This window comes from Maniola jurtina, chromosome 24 (assembly GCF_905333055.1).
Source record: "Maniola jurtina chromosome 24, ilManJurt1.1, whole genome shotgun sequence".
Classification (NCBI taxonomy): domain Eukaryota; kingdom Metazoa; phylum Arthropoda; class Insecta; order Lepidoptera; family Nymphalidae; genus Maniola; species Maniola jurtina.
In genome coordinates this window covers 1,896,128-1,916,801 of record NC_060052.1, presented here as the reverse complement: position 1 = coordinate 1,916,801, position 20,674 = coordinate 1,896,128, and the positions used below count along the sequence as shown (strand labels likewise).

The 20,674-nt window shown below is 38.5% G+C and overlaps 1 long non-coding RNA gene across 1 annotated transcript; it reads right to left on the bottom strand.

Annotated features, from left to right (window-relative positions):
* Nucleotides 1-1,087: 1,087 nt before the first annotated feature.
* On the bottom strand, nt 1,088-13,302 carry LOC123877663. Its single transcript, XR_006798639.1, has 3 exons — nt 13,290-13,302; nt 13,086-13,092; nt 1,088-1,212 (listed from the first exon to the last, which is right to left on the bottom strand). It is a non-coding gene; the product is annotated as an uncharacterized LOC123877663 (long non-coding RNA).
* Between the last annotated feature and the right edge of the window lie 7,372 nt (nt 13,303-20,674).

Here is a 20,674-nt window from a genome sequence, read left to right as displayed (position 1 = left end):
GCTTCGTTGCGACGTGATTGAAGGACAAACCAATAAACCAAGAAACCAGCAAACACTTTCGCATTTACGAGGTGAATTTCATCTGAAAAAACGAATTTGATTTCGTCTGAGTAGGGCAACACAAATTTCAACCTCCAATTATACCTCACAATATTTACCCCTTGGGGGTTGAATTTTCAAAAATTCTTTCTTAGCGGATGTCTACGTCAAAATAGCTACTAGCTATCTCGAATAATCTGTGTGCTTTTCAGCCCGATCCGTCCAGTAGTTTGAGCTGTGCGTGGATAGATCAGTTTGTCAGTCAGACCATTTCCTTTTATATACATATTTAGATAAGTAACATCATATCGTTTTTGTACCTTAGTATCAAAACACTGTACGTTCTATGCAATAACATTTCACATCGGGTCGATAATTCTGTCGGTGCTCGATCGACCTCCAACGTAAACAATTAACGCTCATATTGGGTTCAGTAACCTAGCTCACTTTTCAATATGGGATATAAATTATATTAACTCTCTCTCTCTAAAGTCGTATTCCTCATCACTGAGGCTCGTAACCTCTTTCCATTAATCCTATAATAATAGGAGTTCTCTTCGAATAATAATGCTATGGGTTCCCAGAACCTTCCGCATACAACTCGACTAAGAGAACGAAATTTCGACTCTTAGGTTAGTTTACAGTTATTGTCAGATGTTAGTGATAATAACCGGACCGACGACTTAACGTGCTCTCCGAGGCACGGAGGAAACTTAAAGGCAAATTCGGACCTCTGAAATTATATTATGGTCCGGTCAAAAAAGACATTCAATGTAAAATCCGCGATCAGTATTTCCTACCAATTACAATCCGGGTATCTTTAAAACAAGAGTGAATAGGCACCTTCTAGGTAAACGCGTCCCATCTTAGACCACATCATCACTTTCCATCAGGTGTGATTGTGGTCAAGCGCTTACCTATAGTGAATAAAAAAAAAAAAATAGTTCGCAGATAGCTAAAAATTGGTACGAATGTTTGGAACACCAACATAAATGAATTGTGAAAAGTCCCCATCACACATCCCGATCTCACATTTACAAAAAAAGTATATTCAAGGTCAACGTTCACGAAAATGGGATTTTTGCCTTTTCCAGCTAATCGGTAAGTTTTATCATAAAATATTTCAAACAAACATTGTAGATCATATGATTATTTACAAAAATTGTCCTTACACTTATTGCCCTAAGAATCACCATTCCTGAGGTATTACGATTCTAAAATTTCAAGGTAAATTTTTACTTTTTTAAAGGGGGTATGTGGGAGCGACCCAGTAATTTCGGGATCTAAATTGAAAGGTCATCGTATTCCTTCATTATGGTCATTTAGACCTAGAGAGTGACATAAGCTACTTTTTATCCTGGAAATAAAGAGTTCCCACAGGATTTTAAGGACAAAGTCGCGGGAATCAGCTAGATTAGCTAAGTAATTAGTTCATTGGTTTATTTACACTCGATGGATAAAAATAAACCAAAGAGTTGATGAGTATTTTCGTTACGGTTTTGACACTCTTTTATTTCTGTTCATAATAAAAAAAACCGGCCAAGTGCGAATCAGACTCGCGCACCCGAGGTTCCGTACTCGGGTATTTTTTCCGACATTTTGCACTATAAATCAAAAACTAATTATCCATTACTAGTAGCTGGTACATTCTATACTTAAAACTTTTTAAATGCATAGAAATAAATAAAAATATGTTTTAGAATGATACCCCACTTGGTATACACGGTAATTTACTTAGAAACTTGAAAATACTAATCATTTCTTCATAAACACATTTTAATTTTTTTTCGTTCCACACCACACAACTAACCACAAATTCACAATTCGGATTTTTTCCTTTACTTGTGCTGTGAGACCTAACAACTGCCAAATCATGATTCTAGGTCAACGGGAAGTACCCTATAGGTTTTCTTGACAGACAACAGAAAGACAGACAGAAAGTGATCCTTTATAAGGTTTCCTTTTTTCCTTTTGGGGTACGGAACCCTAAAAAAAGGATGGTTTTAGTTGGGAACGCCAAAATAGATGGACAAAACATGTTCGCTGCCATGCAGTGATAGAGTGCCTACCCAGCTATACGATATCTGTATAACGGTGAAAGGGAATGGCCGAAATGATACGTCGTTTCGTCGCTTCTATAAAAAGGATCTATATTTCACTACCAGCTGATACCCGCAACTTCGTTCCGTGGATATAGGTTTTTAAAAATCCCGTGGAAACTCATTGATTTTCCGGGATAAACAGTAGCTTATGTGTTAATCCAGAGTATAATTTTTCATTCCCAGCCAAATCTGTCCAGTAAATTGTTGTGTGAAAGATAAACAAACATCCATACATCCATCCATGTACAATTGTGTAGGTACAATTGTACTCCTTTTGATGGTCGAAATTGTTACATTTGTACGATATAGTGGTGATAATTAATTACGTAACTTAAAACTAAAGCTATGAGGGTTCCAAACGCGCCTAAGTCTGAGAAGAGCTCCTTTGAGTAGAGTATATAATTGATGCGAATGACAAGCCTGCAACTTCATCCGCTAGATTTTCATAGCCCAACATGGTTTAACCGATTTTGATGAAAGGTACAGAGTTAGCTTACATCCCGGGGAAGGACATAGGCTACTTTTTATCCCGGAATATCGAAGATTCCCACGGGATTTATAAAAAAACTAGCTGACGCCCGCGACTTCGTCCGCGTGGATTTAGGTTTTTCGAAATCCCGTGGGAACTCTTTGGGTTTCCGGGATAAAAAGTAGCCTATGTGCTAATCCAGGATATTATCTATCTCCATTCCGAATTTCAGCCAAATCCGTCCAGTAGTTTTTGCTTGAAGGAGTAACAAACATACACACACACACACACACACACACACACACACACACACACACACACACACACACACACATACAAACTTTCGCCTTTATAATATTAGTGTGACGAAATCCATCTAGTTATTACTATTTTAGCGTAGTTATTTATAAGAACTGACAATTTATTCCCACAAAAAGGGTCCCACAATACGGGTGGCAGGTTATAGATATAATAGAATGCGATTATTGCCTTCCCGAAGGACTATTGAATTGAAATCGGCGAAAAGATTTCCCATAAAAATAGTTCGGTACGTGGATAGACTGTATTACCGTTTACTGCTCCCTTATTTTGTCCTTTTGTCTTAAAAATCTCATATTTTTTGTCTTGTAAAAAAATATACGAGCATTCTTGCCTTTCTATCATTTTTAGGGTTCCGTACCTCAAAAAGAAAAGTGGAACCCTTAAAGGATCACTTTGTTGTCTGTCTGTCTCTCTGTCTGTCTGTCTGTCCGTCCGTCCGTCCGTCCGTCCGTCCATCCGTCCGTCGTGTCTGTCAAGAAAACCTAAAGGGTACTTCCCGTTGACCTATAATCATGAAATAGGTAGTAAAAGTAGGTAGGTCTTATAGCACAAGTAAAGGCATAAATCTGAAAACCGGGAACCGTGTTTCAATTTTCAAAGTAAGATAACTATACCAAGTGGGGGTATCATAGGAAAGGGTTTTACTTGTATATTCTAAAACAGATTTTTATTCCTTTTTAAGCATAACAGTTTTTGATTTATCGTGTAAAATGCGGAAAAAAATACCGAGTACGGAACCCTCGGTGTGCAAGTCGGACTCGCACTTGGCCGATTTTTTTCAGGATATCTCTAGTTTTGAGAAACTAGGTAGATACTTTTTTTGTATTAAAGCCTAACTATTGTGATATGATAAGATTACTAGCCTTTTCCCGCAACTTCTCATTTTATAGCATATAGCATTAATATTGCAGCTATAACAAAAACGGCCACCAAGAAAATTTAAAAGATTAAAAAATGCTACTAATTATTTATTTCGCGTATGATGGTACAGAACCCTTCGTGTGTGAATCCGTCTCGCACTTGACCAATTTTTTATAATATTTTTTTCGACGCACGTCCCATACAAACATAATTTTGCTCTAATAACGTTGTAGAAGTGAATTGTCTGTAATTTGCCATATTTCCTTAAAAATATATAAGTAGGTACTTACTTAATTTCAAAGCATTTTCAAAGTTACTCGGTCTTAAACATTTGTATGTAAATCTTCTTAACTTCAACGAATAAATCATAATAAATGGTTATTATTGACTCCGAGGGATGAAGAATGACTCGATTCCTACCGAATATCGATAAGTGAGTCAAGGAAATCGCTCGGCTGTGTATAATTTATTCATTATAATATTATTGAGATTGTTTCGTATAGGAAATAAAATGTATTGAATGAGTTATTATTACCCGATCTTGGAACGGATATGACGTAATGGAATAAGAGCCAGCGCGTGCCTGATCTTTGTAACCTCAAAAAATTAGAGGATGCCCGCGACTTGGTCCACGTAGATTTAGATTTTAAAGATCCCGTGGGAACTGTTTGATTTTCCGGGATAAAATGCCTATGTCAATTACAGGGACGTAAGCTACCTCGGTAACAAATTTCATACAAATCGGTTAAGCGGATGGGTTTTTAGGAATCCCGTGGGAATTTTCTGGGATAAAAAGTAGCCTATGTCCGTCCCCGGGATATAAGCTAACCCTGTACCAAATTTCGTCAGAATCGGTTAAACTGTTGGGCAGTGAAAAGGTAGCAGACAGACAGACAGACACACTTTCGCATTTATAATATTAGTATGGATGAAAATTTCTCTGGGTATTGTCCCTAGCACAGTGAGGAACGATCAGCTACTATGATGTTTGGATCATGGTGGCTATTTTTGAATTCCTTTGAATAACCGGAGCGTTTTTACACAGCTAATAACTTTGATCAAACTTGTTTGCCGAAAGCCCATTCGGAATGAACGAACGATGCCCTAAATTCAAATATCAAGCAATATAATATGTATCATATCGAGATAGCTTCGACAAAACAATAATCGTGGGGCAAAATAAACTAAATTTATTGGTCGTTTGTGATGACAGAATGAATAGTTTTTTTTTTTGATGAATAAGCAAGATGTGTATTTTCTATATTAAATTTGTGGTGTACAATAAAAGTATATTGATTTATTCATTCATTCATAATATTTAGAATTTTTTAGAAATAATAAAATAGACTTGATAGATTTTCGTCGGCAAATAGCTCAGCGACCAAATCCCCTCTTAAAGGCTCTAAGCTGAGGTCAATAAAATATCGGCTCATTTTAGAGGCCGCTGAAAGAAATGACCGCCATTTATAATCCCTCCAAATCCCCGGCGGGATTCGACCGAGCGGTTCGCAATCCGCTCTCAAAATCGCAAGAATGATGGCCCAGCTTACAGAATAGGACCGTCTATTGGTTTCAAAGCTTCATTTACGCCAGAGCGACTTAGTGCATCGATGTGGCATGAGACAGGGCCTCATTTAACGACCCTTATAGGGTTACACCCTAACCAGAACGCTAGCCAAAACTTATTATCACATCATCACACTAATATTATAAAGGTGAAAGTTTGTATGTGTGTGTGTGTGTGTGTGTGTGTGTGTATGTTTGTTACTCTTTCACGCAAAAACTACTGGACGGATTTGGCTGAAATTCGGAATGGAGATAGATAATATCCTGGATTAGCACATAGGCTACTTTTTATCCCGGAAAACCAAAGAGTTCCCACGGGATTTCGAAAAACCTAAATCCACGCGGACGAAGTCGCGGGCGTCAGCTAGTTTATTATACTATCCTAACACAATCCAACAACCAATTGCCTTGTCTTGTAGTTTTAGTATTTTTCAAATTTCGTGAGATCAAATCAACAAAGCTTCGTGAGAGCGGTCGACGCAAATGGCACACACATACGAGTTAGTCTTCTAACTTCTATAAAAAAGTGGTGCCTTTAAAGCCTACCACAATCCCCAGACTCAAGCTTTGTGGTGCGCTCCTTGCCTCTAGACTTCATACCAAACTATCTACTAGCGCGAGCAGGATGTCTAGTGCACCTGCACTACACCAGGGTGTGTGTGGCGGTGGGGTGCGGGGAACCAAGCCTCGCTGCGCGCCGCGTTGCGCACTTGGATTCATTCGCGGTGCAACAGGCAACACGCATTGATAATAAACATTCAATTAACTGTAGTGTGTTGAAGTGATAGTGCTAAAACCAGTAAAACAGTCCACAAACAAGGTGCATAGCATCACAATTCACAGCCACAAAATTGGTCCTTCGAACCGGATTTTCAAAGCTTAGCAAGTTGTTTTTAAAGCTGTAGAATTTATTTTTACAAGCTAAAACCTATACCCAATGAGAATTCTTTATATATGCTGTTAAATTATTACGTTACCATTCGAATTTCGAATTAAGTCAAGGAAAATAGTATTTTAACCAGCAAAAAACACAGTAGTTACAATGAATTCGCATGGAGAAATTTTATTACAAGAAAAATACAGCCCTTCAGCACAGAAAATATATTATGTTAAACCTGCAGACCAATCGATTGTTGTCACGGTGAAATATGGAAAGACAAGTAGCAATGTCTGAAACCTCAAAAAAAAATACTGTCACAAAGATATCCCAACAGTGTGAGCAAGGACTATATAATTCATCAAACATGGGAAACCTTTTGAAGCACCATTATGGGCATCCTGGCCACCCTGGCCAGGAGTTGGTATAGGAGATGATGTGATATTCAATTATTTTGCGGTCCAAAACCAGTAAAACAGTCCACAAACAAGGTGCATTGCATCACAATTCACACCCAAATCGGTCCTTCGAACCGGATTTTTAAAGCTTAGCAAGTTGATTTTAAAGCTGTGGAATTTAGTTTTACAAGTTAAAACCGTATATCCACAGAATTCTTTATATATACTGTAAAATTATTACGTTACCATTCGAATTTCGAATTAACATCAAGGAAAATAGTATTTTAACCAGCAAAAAACAAAGTAGTAGTACAAGTATTTACAATGAATTCGCATGGAGAGATTTTATTACAAGAAAAATACAACCCTTCAGCACAGAAAATATATTATGTTAAACCTGCAGACCAATCGAATGTTGTCACGGTGAAATATGGAAAGACAAGTAGCATTGTGGGAATCTTCAAAAAAAAATTTCTGCCACAAGGATATCCCAACAGTGTGAGCAACGACTGTATAATTTATCAAACATGGAATACCGTACAAGCCTTTTGTAGTACCATTATGTGCATCCTTGCTACCCTGGCAGTTCTTAAAGGAGTTGGTGTGAGAGACACCACTGCCACTCCACTAGCAGCAACCAGCAAAAAACCAGTCACGAGTTTGGGTGTTCGAAAATGAGTTAAAGCCAACAAAAATTGTTCGTTCACGAAGTGTTGCAAAAAAAATGGTGGCCACGTTTGTCTCCAAAACCGGCCATGTTGCGACTATTCCTCTTGAGGGACAAAGAACGGTTAGTGCAGAATAGTATGCTAGCATTTGTTTGCCACAGGTCGTTTCTGAACTCCGTAAAGAGAACTGCAACCGCCGCATCATCTTCCATCACGACAATGCGAGTTCTCACACCGCGCATAGAACAAAAGAGTTTTTAGAGGAAGAAAACATAAAATTATTAGACCATCCGCCGTACAGCCCCGACCTAAGCCCTAATGATTTCTGTACTTTCCCTAAAATAAAGAATACATTGCGTGGTCAGAGATTTTCATCACCTGAAGAAGCTGTGGACGCCTACAAAACGGCCATTTTGGAGACCCCAACTTCCGAATGGAATGGTTGCTTCAATGATTGGTTCCATCGTATGGAAAAATGTGTCAAATTTCGCGGAGAATACTTCGTAAAGCAATAAATACATTTTTAAATAGTAATGTTGTGTCACTTCCTTGATTCCCGAAATTTTCAGTGCCGCTCTCGTAGTCCCAAACATGAAGAAGAGGATAATATATGTTTTGTCAAAGAAAATGCTACGATCAACGATAATATATTTAGCAAGCGTACTTCGTACGTTGGCGATTCGCTAATAGAGACAAGGCCAAGCCGGGGACTAAAGCCGTTCGCTAAAGTTTGCAGAACACTTCAGCAAGTGGACTGGAGTCGGACAAGAATTCGTTGCAGGCCTTGTATGAACCACCTTTCGAGCTTCTAACCTACGTGTGTGACATCGCGACCAAGGAGTGGCCTCATATGAAGAGCTTTTGCGGACGGGATGGGACTTGTCAAAACATCTTTTAATTGTAGATGAATGGCGTGTGACTAACAACGTTCAGTACGAGGCAAGCCATCCTGAAAACAGGAGCCTTGAAAAAATCAGACTTTTTAAAACTGACGATGTCCATCATTTCACTCCTAAACCGCCGTGAGAGAGAATGTCTTCATGCAAGAATCCATATCCTAGTGAAATTCAGCCTTTTAGAATCAACGTCAAGGACGAGCTATTTGGGACACGATATCTCAATTGACCCTTATTCCATTTCGGATACCACACCCGGTTGATTTCAGACCGCGAATATGGGGTTCTGTTGAATTCACGGAAAGTCGACTAATGCGTCGACACTCCATCAGTCGTTGTGACACTCCATCAACATCCAGTGAGGACGTGATCCCTCATAGTACAATATTCACCAGGGGCGTCCTATTTGAAAACCATAAAAAAAATCTGCAGCGAGAACCAGTATATTATAATCCCAAACATTAAGAAGAGGATAATGCACGTTTTCATCAAAGAAAATGCTACGGCGAACGATATTTTGCGAGCGTACTTCCATGCGGTGTTGTAAGCGACTACCATTCTTGCAATCCTTCGCGATTCGCTAATAGAGACAAGGCCAAGCCGTGGGCTAAGGCCGTTCACTAACGTTCGCAGAACACTTCAGCAAGCGGAGAAAAGTCGTACAGGGTCCAAGAGGTCGCTGAAGGCCTTGTATGAAACACCTTTCGAGCTTATAACCTACGTGTGACATCGCGACCAAGGATTGGGCTAATATGAAGACGGGGCTTTTGCGGACGGGATGGGACTTGTCAAAACATCTATTAATTTAGATGAATGGCGCGTGACCAGTGACGTTCAGTACGAGGAAAACCATCCTGAAAACTGGAGCCCTGAAAAAATCCGACTTTTTAAAACTGACTATGTCCATCATTCCACTCCTAAACACCGTGAGAGAGAATGTCTTCATGCAAGAATCCATATCTCCAGTAAAATTCAGCCTTTTGAAATCAACGTCAAGCACGAGCTATTTCGGACACGATATCTTAATTGACTCTTATTCCATTTCGGATACCACACCCGGTTGATTTCAGACCGCGAATATGGGGTACTGTTGATTTCAGGGAAAGTCGACCAATGCATTGACACTCCATCCATTGTTGTGACACTCAATCAACATCCATCCAGTGATGGCGTGATCCCTGCATCGCCTTAAAAGTGAACACACCGTCAGCTCTTTTCTCGGATCCGCCGCGATGAGTGCACGTCTTCACGGACCGTACTGTTCCATTTATTAGTTCCTCGAATGTATTTTTATAATCGTAACAGTGAAACTATACCTTAATACAAAACTCAAGTGTTCGTTATGGCCTGCAAGATGTCTGCTGTAAATGCACTACGCGCCGGCGCCGCCGACACAACTACCTGTTGACTCACTCACTCTCTTGTGGCCAGGTAATTGATCATCCTGCTCAAGCATAGCGTCACTACAGAAACCAAGGCATGGCACCTTGTTTGTTTCTGTAACAACTACGCTACGTTTTCTTCGCTGTCCATTCAAGGCATAATCATGGCATTAAATCCTACAAAACCACATAAACCTGTATGAATCCAGATCAAAATATCCGAGCGAGGACTCGTCGTCTCCCTCACCTAAGGCTCCTATACAAATGACGCAGGCCTATAGCGATCTCACAACCAGAAGTGAGCGCAAACGCAGTCGCATGAAGAGGATATCAAGTCGTCCGATTTTATGTTGGAAATGAAAGAAATGTTCACTGAATTCAAAACCCAGCAAAACAAAATACTTGAGCACCTGCAAAGTTCCATCAATAAGGCCAAGCAACATACAATGGACATTCAGTTAACAGTTTAATAATTTATCTGTCAACAGTATGATGGTCTAGACTGGAAATTTTGGAGTCGGGACGAAAAACAACATTGTCACTAATCTAAGTCTTGAAGAAAAAATTGGAAATCTCGGTGCCACAGGGCATCCAGTATTGAGCTGAGAAATATCCCGTTAAAGAAGCAGGAAACTAAACTGGACTTGATAGCAGACACTGTGATTAAAATTGGTTAGATTACCAACTTGAAAATTCAAAACTAAGCACAACATCCAGCGAGGGCGTGATCCTTGCATCGCCTCAAAAGAGAAACCCACCGTCAACATCTAGCGATGACCTGATCCCTGTATCGCCGCAAAACATTGAACCCGGACCCTCCCACTAATAAGATTACAGCGCTTACTACATCGCCAGAGAGGTTGACCCTAACTTGTCGAATAAAAAAATAAACTCTGGCCACAACATGACAAGGATGTCTAAGCATAATCGATGAGAATGAAGGGCAAATAAGGCATCCATAACCCCGACTCTTCCATTCTTGTGTCGTGGAATTCATTTATCACTGACAGATAGGCCTTGAGCGATCGGGAACTGAGTTCAAGGTCTCAGCCATACATCATGCCAACTACTTACCAATATAAAGGAATATTAAAAAGCATATATTTCTTGGAATGTATTGTATGTAGCCTGATGTCCATGTGTCCAATATTGAAATATTTGCCGGAATAATATTTCACGCGGCATCGAACTAAACGTGTTACCGGAGTTGATTAATTCGGGGGTGATTAAACAACGTGCGCCAACCATAACGGTGTGATGAAATTTGCTGTAAATTGAAAGTTCAAAATTAAAACCGACTGGGTATTAACTGTATTAAAAATGTCACCATAAAATAATGGTTTATCTAAATATTAGTTAATGCATGTGACTTTATCCACGTGGATTTAGATTTTCAAAAATGTCCTGGGAACTCCGAGAATGCGGAGTAGACTAATTCAGGGATGATTAAACAAGGTTCGCCAGCCATAATGGTTTGCAGTGTGATGCCCGAGTGTCCAATATTGAAACATTTGCTGGAATAATATGTCACGTCGCGTCAAATTCGCCATGTTTTCGGGGTGGATTAATTCGGGGGTGATTAAACAATGTGCGCCAACCATAACGGTGTGATGAAGGCCGCCTCGGGCGTTTCCGGTTCACAGAGCATAGGTATTCCTACTGAACTATTAGAAATGTCATTCAACCAGTTCGTAATCCATATTATAAATGCGAAAGTGTGTCTGTCTGTCTGCTACGCTTTCACGCTACGCAGGAAGGAAATAGGCTACTTTTATCCCGGAAAAACAAACATTTCCCGCGGGATAGCACGCTATCTTTCACGCATTTGTCGTTCAATAACGCCGCAACAGAGCTACGGATTGACGGCACTTTTTGCATAGACATAGTTGAAGACCTAGAAAGTGATATAGGCTACGCTTATTCCGAAAAAAACAAATAGTTCCCGCGGGATAGCATACTATTTTAACGCATATTTGTCGTTATAATATATGTATATGTATGTATGTGTGTGCATAGACATAGTTGAGGATCTAAAAAGTGATATAAGCTACTTTGCTTTCAAAAAAAATTTACAGTTCCTGCAGGATAGCATGCTATCGTTCACGCATTTGTCATTAAATTACGCCGCAACAGAGCTACGCATTGACGCTTTTTTTGCAGAGACATAGCTGAGGACCTAATAAGTAATAAAAGCAACTTTTTCTCCCAAAAAAATGAACACTTCCCGCGGGATAGCATACTAATTACTGTACTATGTACTGTACTATGTAGTCTCACCCGTATTTCATATAATTAATTTTTAGAGGAATGTGCAGCGCCCAGACAAGTCGCCAAGACTTCAGGGCGCTAAGAATACAATGTAAATAGTTGTAAGATTTATGTAAATATACAATAAATAAATAAACAAATTTTTCACGCATTAGTGGCTTATAACAAGAACATAATTACGATATTGCTTCCTTGCAGCAACAATTAGCAGACAACATCCCGCGTTTGAACCCTAAACATATATATGTATACAACCCTAAATATGTTTTTGATAATATTTCACAACATATTAACAGTGGCAAAGGTGGGTTCTTTTTAGATGCTCCAGAAGGTACTGGAAAAACATTTCTTTTAAATCTGCTCTTAGCACAAATCCGGAAAAACAAAGATATAGCAATCGCAGTGGCGTCGGATAGCCGCTACGTTCACACACCGCTTAAGCACAGCACATTCAGTGCTTAAGTTACCATTGAAGTTATCTCATGAGGAGACACCAATTTGTAACATATCTAAAAATAGTGAGCGTGGCCGTATGTTGTATCAGCTATTGGTTTGGGATAAATGCACAATGTCTCACAAAAGAGCGATCGAAGCACTGAATAGAAACACTGAAAGATGTTCGTGGAAACCAAAGTATCATGGGTGGGATGGTGGTTCTATTGGCTGGTGATTTCCGGCAAATTCTACCAGTTATTACTAAGGATACACCGGCAGATAAAATGAATGCGTGTCTAAAGACATCTTCATTGTTGGAGCATGTGAATAAATTAAATCTGACGACAAATATGCGTGTTCATCTGCACAACGACATAGACGCTGACCAATATGTGGCTGCACTTTTATTAATTAGAAGATCGTATCGCAAAGGATCAAACTGGCATGGTCACTTTAGATTCTGAATTTTGCAGTATTGCTCTTAGTTCAGAGGAATTAATGAACCAGGTATATCCTGATTTAAGAGTTATTATTAGCGACCAACAATGGCTTTGTGAAAGGGCAATCCCACCAAAAACATTTCATGTAAAAAAATAGCCAAGACTCACAAGTTCATAATGTTTTCACTGTTAAAAAGTTATGAGATCTCTAGTAGAGCCAAGCCCCTAGCTGAGCTTAGATTTGTGCTGGCCATGGGAGCTATCCCAAGTCCAAAGTATATAGCTTTTAAATGTTCTTGACTATATGACATTTATAACAATAAATAACAAATCACTCTACTTACAAGCTCTGATTCTACAAACCCTACATCTTGGTAAAAAAGGACGGCTTGGCCGTTTAATGTTCGTAAAACTAATACATGACATAACATATTTTAAGGCCATAAGGAATAGTTTGTTCGACAATTACTAATTTGTATTGTACTTCGTGATGGTCGCAGAAGCTATTTCGGGCTTAAATGTTATTTCAGATAAAAAATCCACGAACTGTAAACGGCCAAGCCGTACTTTTTTACCAAGATATAGGGTTTGTAGAATCAGAGCTTGTAAGTAGAGTGATTTGTTATTTATTGTTATAAATGTCATATAGTCAAGAACATTTAAAAGCTATATACTTTGGACTTGGGATAGCTCCCATGGCCAGCACAAATCTAAGCTCAGCTAGGGGCTTGGCTCTACTAGAGATCTCATAACTTTTTAACAGTGAAAACATTATGAACTTGTGAGTCTTGGCTATTTTTTTACATGAAATGTTTTTGGTGGGATTTCATTTCTTTTTGGCAGGTGCCCTAGATTTTTTTTGGATCTTTTTCTTGTAGGTACATCATTTTCATGGCCCACTCTCTATCGTTACCTCTTTTTTTAAAAGCTTTTATTCAACTTGCAATGTACTCGTATGTAAATATGTTTGTTCGGGTGGAATCTTGCAACTCAATTTTGAAGCAGATATACCAAACTTCAGTCTTTTAGGACTTCAGGAAACACAGATACTTGGTACGTTTGATAAATCTGCCACGGACATCTTATCTTGAAAACTTTAGTATTCGAGTAACAGATTTTACAGATATGCATCTCATATACGAGGGGATGAAGGGGGACCCGATTTCTTAATTTATCTGTTGTTCATAATTCTTGAAATTCCTGCTCAATGCCAAATTTCAGTCTTCTAAGACTTCAGAAAGTACCCTAGAATTTGTGACTAGAAGTTTTGACTGTCAATAAATCTGAAACCATAAAAGTTAGACAATTGATAGTCAATGCGTTTAATAAATCTGCCAAGGAGATCTTATCCTGAAAATATCAGCATTCTAGCGACAGAATTTACAGATTTGCTTCCCCCATAAGAGGCGTAGAGGGGGGGAAATTTCCAATTTCTTAATTTTCCTGTAGTTTGTATGCAATTTCTAGTCTACATACCAAATTTCAGTCTTCTAGGACTTCGGGAAGTACCCTAGAATTACAGACTAGAAGTTTTGACTGTCAATAAATCTGAAACTATAAAAGCTAGACAATTGATACTCAGTGCGTTTAATAAATCTGCCAAGGACATCTTATCCTGAAAATATCAGCATTCTAGCGACAGAATTTACAGATTTGCTTTTCTCATAAGAGGCGTAGAGGGGGGGCAATTTCCAATTTCTTAATTTTCCTGTAGTTTGTATGCAATTTCTAGTCTACATACCAAATTTCAGTCTTCTAGGACTTCGGGAAGTACCTTAGAGGTTTTGAGTAGAGGTTTTGATGATCATCAGTGAGGGACGAAATCGGCGTATTTTAGGTATCAATAAATCTGTAACTATAAAAGCTACATATTTGAAACTTGGTATATTTGGTAAATTTGCTGAGGACACCTTATATTGAAAATTTCAGCTTTCTAGCGTCATCCAGACCGAAGTTATGACGGGTCGAAAATACGGCGAAACACTTCGAGAAAAAGGTACGTAGCGCCCCGGCCGCCGTTTGGCTCGTCTTGGCGGGGGCACTGCCGTGCCCCCTGATCCTGGCAGCGACAAATGACGCAGTAGTGCAAATAAATGAACAAGTGTAAATTAAAAATTTATAACACCCCCGACAAGTGAAGGTTACAGTAACTAGAAAAGAGCTGATAACTTTCAAACGGCTGAACCGATTTTCTTGGATTATAGCTAAGAACACTCTCGATCAAGCCACCTTTCAAACACAAAAAAAAAACTAAATTAAAATCGGTTTATTAGTTTAGGAGCTACACAGACAGATACACAGATACACACGTCAAACTTATAACACCCCTTTTTTGGATCAGGGGTTAAAAACCAATAACATAACAACATCGAAGTGTACTTCGGGTAGTCGTCAAAAAATTTTGCCACTTTTTCAGGTCAACGGTGTACAGTAAAATATACAGAGTGGTTTGTAACCGTATTGAATATTTTTTCTGAAAAAGACTTCAAACAACTCGACCGTATGACCTGTATGTCGGCACTGTAAACATTGACGGACAAAGTTATACTCCGATTCGTTGTACCGGGCCCAATTTGACATCCGAGTTCCATATTTTTGACAATAAAGTGTTAAAAAAAAACATTAAAAGTTAATCCAAGTTCCATTACAAGAATATTGCCTTAGTCAGCCTATGTTGGAACGAAGTACATGAAAAAGGGTGGTTAAGACTGCCTCCTATTTGGGAGTCCGATGGTTCGATTTTGGATATGCAATATGCATCTCTAACTTTTGCGGAGTCATGTGAGTCTAAAGCATTAAAATATCACTTGATTTGTTGACGGTGAAGAAAACCATCGTGAGGGACCTGCTTGCTTGTGAGTTCTCCATAATGCTCTCAAAGATGTGTGAAGTCTGCCAATTGGCATTCGGCCAGCATAGTGGACTATGGGCAAATCCTTCTCATTCTGAGAAAACCTAACAACACACAACCTAACAACAAGCAAACTGTAAAATAGATAAAAGTTAAATGGGCGAAGTATAATGAAAAAAAAAAAATGTCTGGCTGCATGATAATTGCGGACTATCGGAATAATATGAGTTGGCCTTTGTTCAGAGCCTGTGAAGGAAAACACCGTGAAGCAACTGTTTGTATGTGAGTTTTCCATAATTTTCCAAGGATGTGTGAAGTCTGCCAATTGGCACACGACCAGCATGGTGGACTATGGGCAAATCCTTCTCATTTTAAGAGGAGACCCAACAACACACTATCTAGCAAACCTGTAAAAAAGAGGAAAGTTAAATGGACGGAGTATACTTATTGAACAAATTCTCTAGCTGCGTGAAAATTGCCTGAGTTGGCCTTTGTTGAAACCTAGTTGGAACGAAGTGCATCAAGGTAGGTGTTTGAAAAATAAGAGTAGGTACGAAAAAAACTATCCAAGTGCAAGTCAGACTCGCGCACCGAGGGTTCCGTACTTGGGTATTTTATCAAAAATCAAAAACTATTATGTATAAAAATAAATAAAAATCTGTTTTAAAATGTACAAGCTATAAGCCCTTTCATATTATGATACCCTACTTGGTATAGTTATCTTACTTTGAAAATTGAAACATTTTAATTTTTTTTGTGATGTAACCACAAATTCACGGTTTTCGGATTTTTTCCTTTACTTGTACTATTTTAGCTTCCATGATTCTAATAACATGGAACTATCTACGTACTTTTTACACAGAATTTCTATAGCAGATGCAGAATCTAGTTCAAAAGTCCGAGACGGAAACCACGCGGCTACCACAGGGCATGTTTTTATTAGGATTATGTACCAAAATGCCCATCACGGGATCAAAAATAAATCATAGCGTTTCAAAAATTAAAAAACTGATAGAAATATTTTGTGACTGTATGGCATCGTTTCGAAATAATATAATCATCATAATAATATATATTTCAATTTAGCCTACCTCTAAAAAAATTTATTAATTTTTAATATATTTTTTCTTTCTTTTCCTTCAAAGTAGTAAGTATGAATAACTGTAATAATAAATAGTGTAATAATTAGTAATAATAAATAACCAAATAATATAATAAACAATATAAAAACAATAATTTTCAACTGCCTATCAAAACTAGACACAATTTTTTTTTTGTTTTTGATAATCTACTGTCCCTAAACTAGGTAAAAAAGGCGACAGTCCCTTTTTAGATATTGTTTTTTTCTACTTTTTAGTTCGTTTTTTGGTAGGAGCATCGTGTTTTTAATTTTTAATTACTTAAGTATACAACTTGTTTTTACACAGGCTGGAATCCCCACTGACGGTTAAAATTCTTAAACAATGTAAATTAATTAAAGCTTAAATTATTACGTTGTTCAGCAAGCAGAAAATTTTACATCTGCTATGCAAATCAGAACTTGTTTGCGTTGTAGGATTTGCATAGCAAAAATGTTAAATCACGTGTAAAACTTTCCGGTTCCAATTTTTAATCGTGCTGAAGTGCAAAACAAACAGAACTGTACCTAGTCACTGTTTGAAGTTTGGACACATTTTATGAGTGGAGGTGATAAGAAGTTTTGAACCTCTTTTTTCAAACCGATTATGTGTATTTTGTAATGAATGTGTTGTGTGTGTTTTATGTGTGTATTTGTGTTTGCATCAGGTCCGTTCACGTCACTGGATTGGATTGGGTATACAGGATGAAGCCAGAACGCTAGCAAATACGAAGACAGGTGACAGCACTGATGATTACTGATAAGATACCACGAAAAAATTAATAAATAATTCTGTATTATTTAAAAGTTCACAATATATTGCAAACTAGAGGATGCCCGCGACTTCGTCCGCGTGGATTTAGGTTTTAGAGATCCCGTGGTAACTGTTTGATTTTCCGGAATTAAAAGTTGTCTATGTCGATTACAGGGACGCAAGTTATCTCGGTACCAAATTTCATACAAATCGGCTAAGCGGATGGGTTTTTGGGAATCCCGTGCGAACTTTTTGATTTTCCGGGATAAAAAGTCTATGTCCGTCCCCGGGATATAAGGTAACCCTGTACCGAATTTCATCAGAATCGGTTAAACTGTTGGGCCGTGAAAAGGTAGCAGACAGACAGACAAACAGACAGACACACTTTCGCATTTATAATATTAGTATGGAAGTATGGATATGGATAAAACGTCCGACTGGCGCTAGAGGTCAACGGATGTTCCGTAAATAGACCACACGAAGACAATGTCACGTCGTAGGAGCGGCAATGCGAGTTTGAAAAATATTAACCACTAAAACTACAAGATAAGACAAATGGTTATTGGGATCGGATTGTGTTAAGGTAGTATAATAACGCTAAGTTTTTGCTAGCGTTCTGGTTACACCCTGTATACAAGTACGCTGGAAGAGGCAGATGAACTGACAGTTATTTTTTTTTGTGTCGATTTGAAGCGCACCATCAAGCATATTGGGGATTTAAAATTGATACTTTACATTTCGAACGGTTTTCGCGTGGACACTGTGTTTACAGATGTATCTACTAACATTTAGTTCCAAGTTCACTCACAAATGACATTCACTGCTACTAACAGCGCCAAAGTGGTGAAAATCAAGTTGTTTCAAGAACAGATCGGTATTCGCAAGTCCAGCGAACTTTTATTGGTAAAGGTCAGTGGTTCACGTTGACAGATCACGGCCCAGCCACGTCCCCGACATTGCAGAGTGTATGTAAATAAACCTGGATCGCTTCGGGTTACATAGACGCAAATGCTTTTAACCCGGCAAGAGGTATTACTGGGCATAAAACACCACAGAGGTAATAAAATTAATACCTATTTTTCGTAATTTTTTCTCAAACTGGGTAAAAACTGGCGGGTTGAGTGGCAAGTTGCCAAGCGTGAACTACGTTAACAAAGTCATAACTCCATAATTTCAACACAGCTACAAATTAATAATTATCTAGTGGTGCCGTGTAAATCCCGTGGTTATTTCGCGGTTTTTGCGCATTACAAAAGATGAGATAATATTCTTGTCGCATTGTCCATAACATCTGAAAACGTGGTTCAACTGGTTTTTGTGAAAATAGCAAGCACTAGTAGTCTACACTACTTATGTGGGAAATTATTGGTATAGGTAGTGTTCAAAGAAGCGTGAAAAATTACAATGATTTTTATAATATTAGCAATAAACGTAAAAAGTTATGAAATTTATAGTGGGGTTCATATAAGTTTAGCTGTTTGCTTAACTTCACTTAATCAAAACATATGTTTTGCGTACTATCCCATCTTTTAAATCTTTTTGCTTACTTGAAATAAACTATTATTAATTTTTTAAGTGATATTATTACAACTGCTGTGGTATGTTTCACCCCGCAGCGCGAGTGGCGGGTTAAGTGGCAAGTTGCCAAGTGTGAACTACGTTAACAACGTCATGACTCCATAATTTCAACGCGGCTACAATTAATCATTTGTGGTACCGTGTAAAAGCTTCAGAGCGCGCTTTTGCACTTTGCATAATGTTGTAGAGAGTTTTTATTGCTTACCTAAGTACGACATAAACACATAAGCGCACAACCACGTGTTTATAGAAAAAGGTAATGAGTGCGACAGGTTTTTGATGCAATAGTTGCGCAGAATTGCTACTCGAATTCTGAAGAAGACCGTATCTTGTAAAGCCGGCTCTACACTCGCACGTGAAGTCGCGCCGTTATTTCACGCCGTGAATGTATGCCACGATCCACGCGTGAACTGTGTCCCTCCACACTCGCAAATCTTCACAGTCTTGTTCATGACTATGGACGAAACCCTTTGTCGCGGACCAAAAACCAACACTGATCGGGGAAAGGCGCGAAGCGCGAACGCGAAGGCGTGAACAACATCTACACTTGAGATTCGCAGTTGTCGCGGGCTTTCGCGGCCGTTCGCGCCGCGAGTGTAGAGGCCACTTAACAAAACGTCGAGGCTTGGACGTCACTGGCAGGCGTCAAATGTTCCTACATTTGACGCTTAGGTATAGTCTGTAAATAGCCTCTGTAGATATCTTTGATTTCACGGTCAAATATGGGAATTCACGTCACCCATAGCCTAATATTAAACATATCGTCGATTTAAGATCAAACGTTGACCTCTAGCGTCAGTCAGATGTTTTATTTGCAGTTTTTATTATGAACTTTTAAGAATACAGGTTTTCAAAATAAAAGATCAAGCCGAGAGTTTAATCATTCTAGTTCACTCTGGCACAACTGAGTAGACTCCTGCGATAGTGAAGCGGTGGAACTCAGGCCAATGCCCCACCTACGATGCGGCATTGACTTCGAGTGACCTATTTACGTAACGCTCGTTGACCTCAGCGTCAGGCAGATGTTTTATTTGCAATATATTGTGAACTTTTAAAAATAATTTCTTTTTTGAATTTCGTAGTTTTTTTTACGGTATCTTATGAGTAATCATCAGTACTACCACCTGTCTTCGTTTTTGCTAGCGTTCTGGCTACACCTTGTATTTAAAAAATTTATTACTTTACTAGCTGTGCCCGCGACTTCGTTCGCGTGGAATAGTGACTTTTCGGGCAGCATATACTCTGTACGTTAAAAATGTTCGCCGTGAGTCTTTAAATTGACATAACTTTTTTATTTATAAACCGATTGACATGAAATAAACACTAAATGTTAATCGAAGCTTACTACAATATATTAGTGAAAACCGTATCTAAATCGAATAAGCCGTTTCTGATATTAGCGTGCACAAACACACAGACAAACAGACAAAAAAAATTAATTACAATTTCGGGTTTGGCATCGATATAATAACAACCCCTGCTACTTTTTTTATATATTTCCATTGTACAGACACCACTTTTCTACAATTTTATTATATGTATAGACTGACATCGACATCGAGTTACGAAATAGGCAGGTCAGTACCAAATTAGAAATAGGCTGATGAATTCTCAGGTAATCCGACCAAGCTTTATAATTCCACAATACCAAG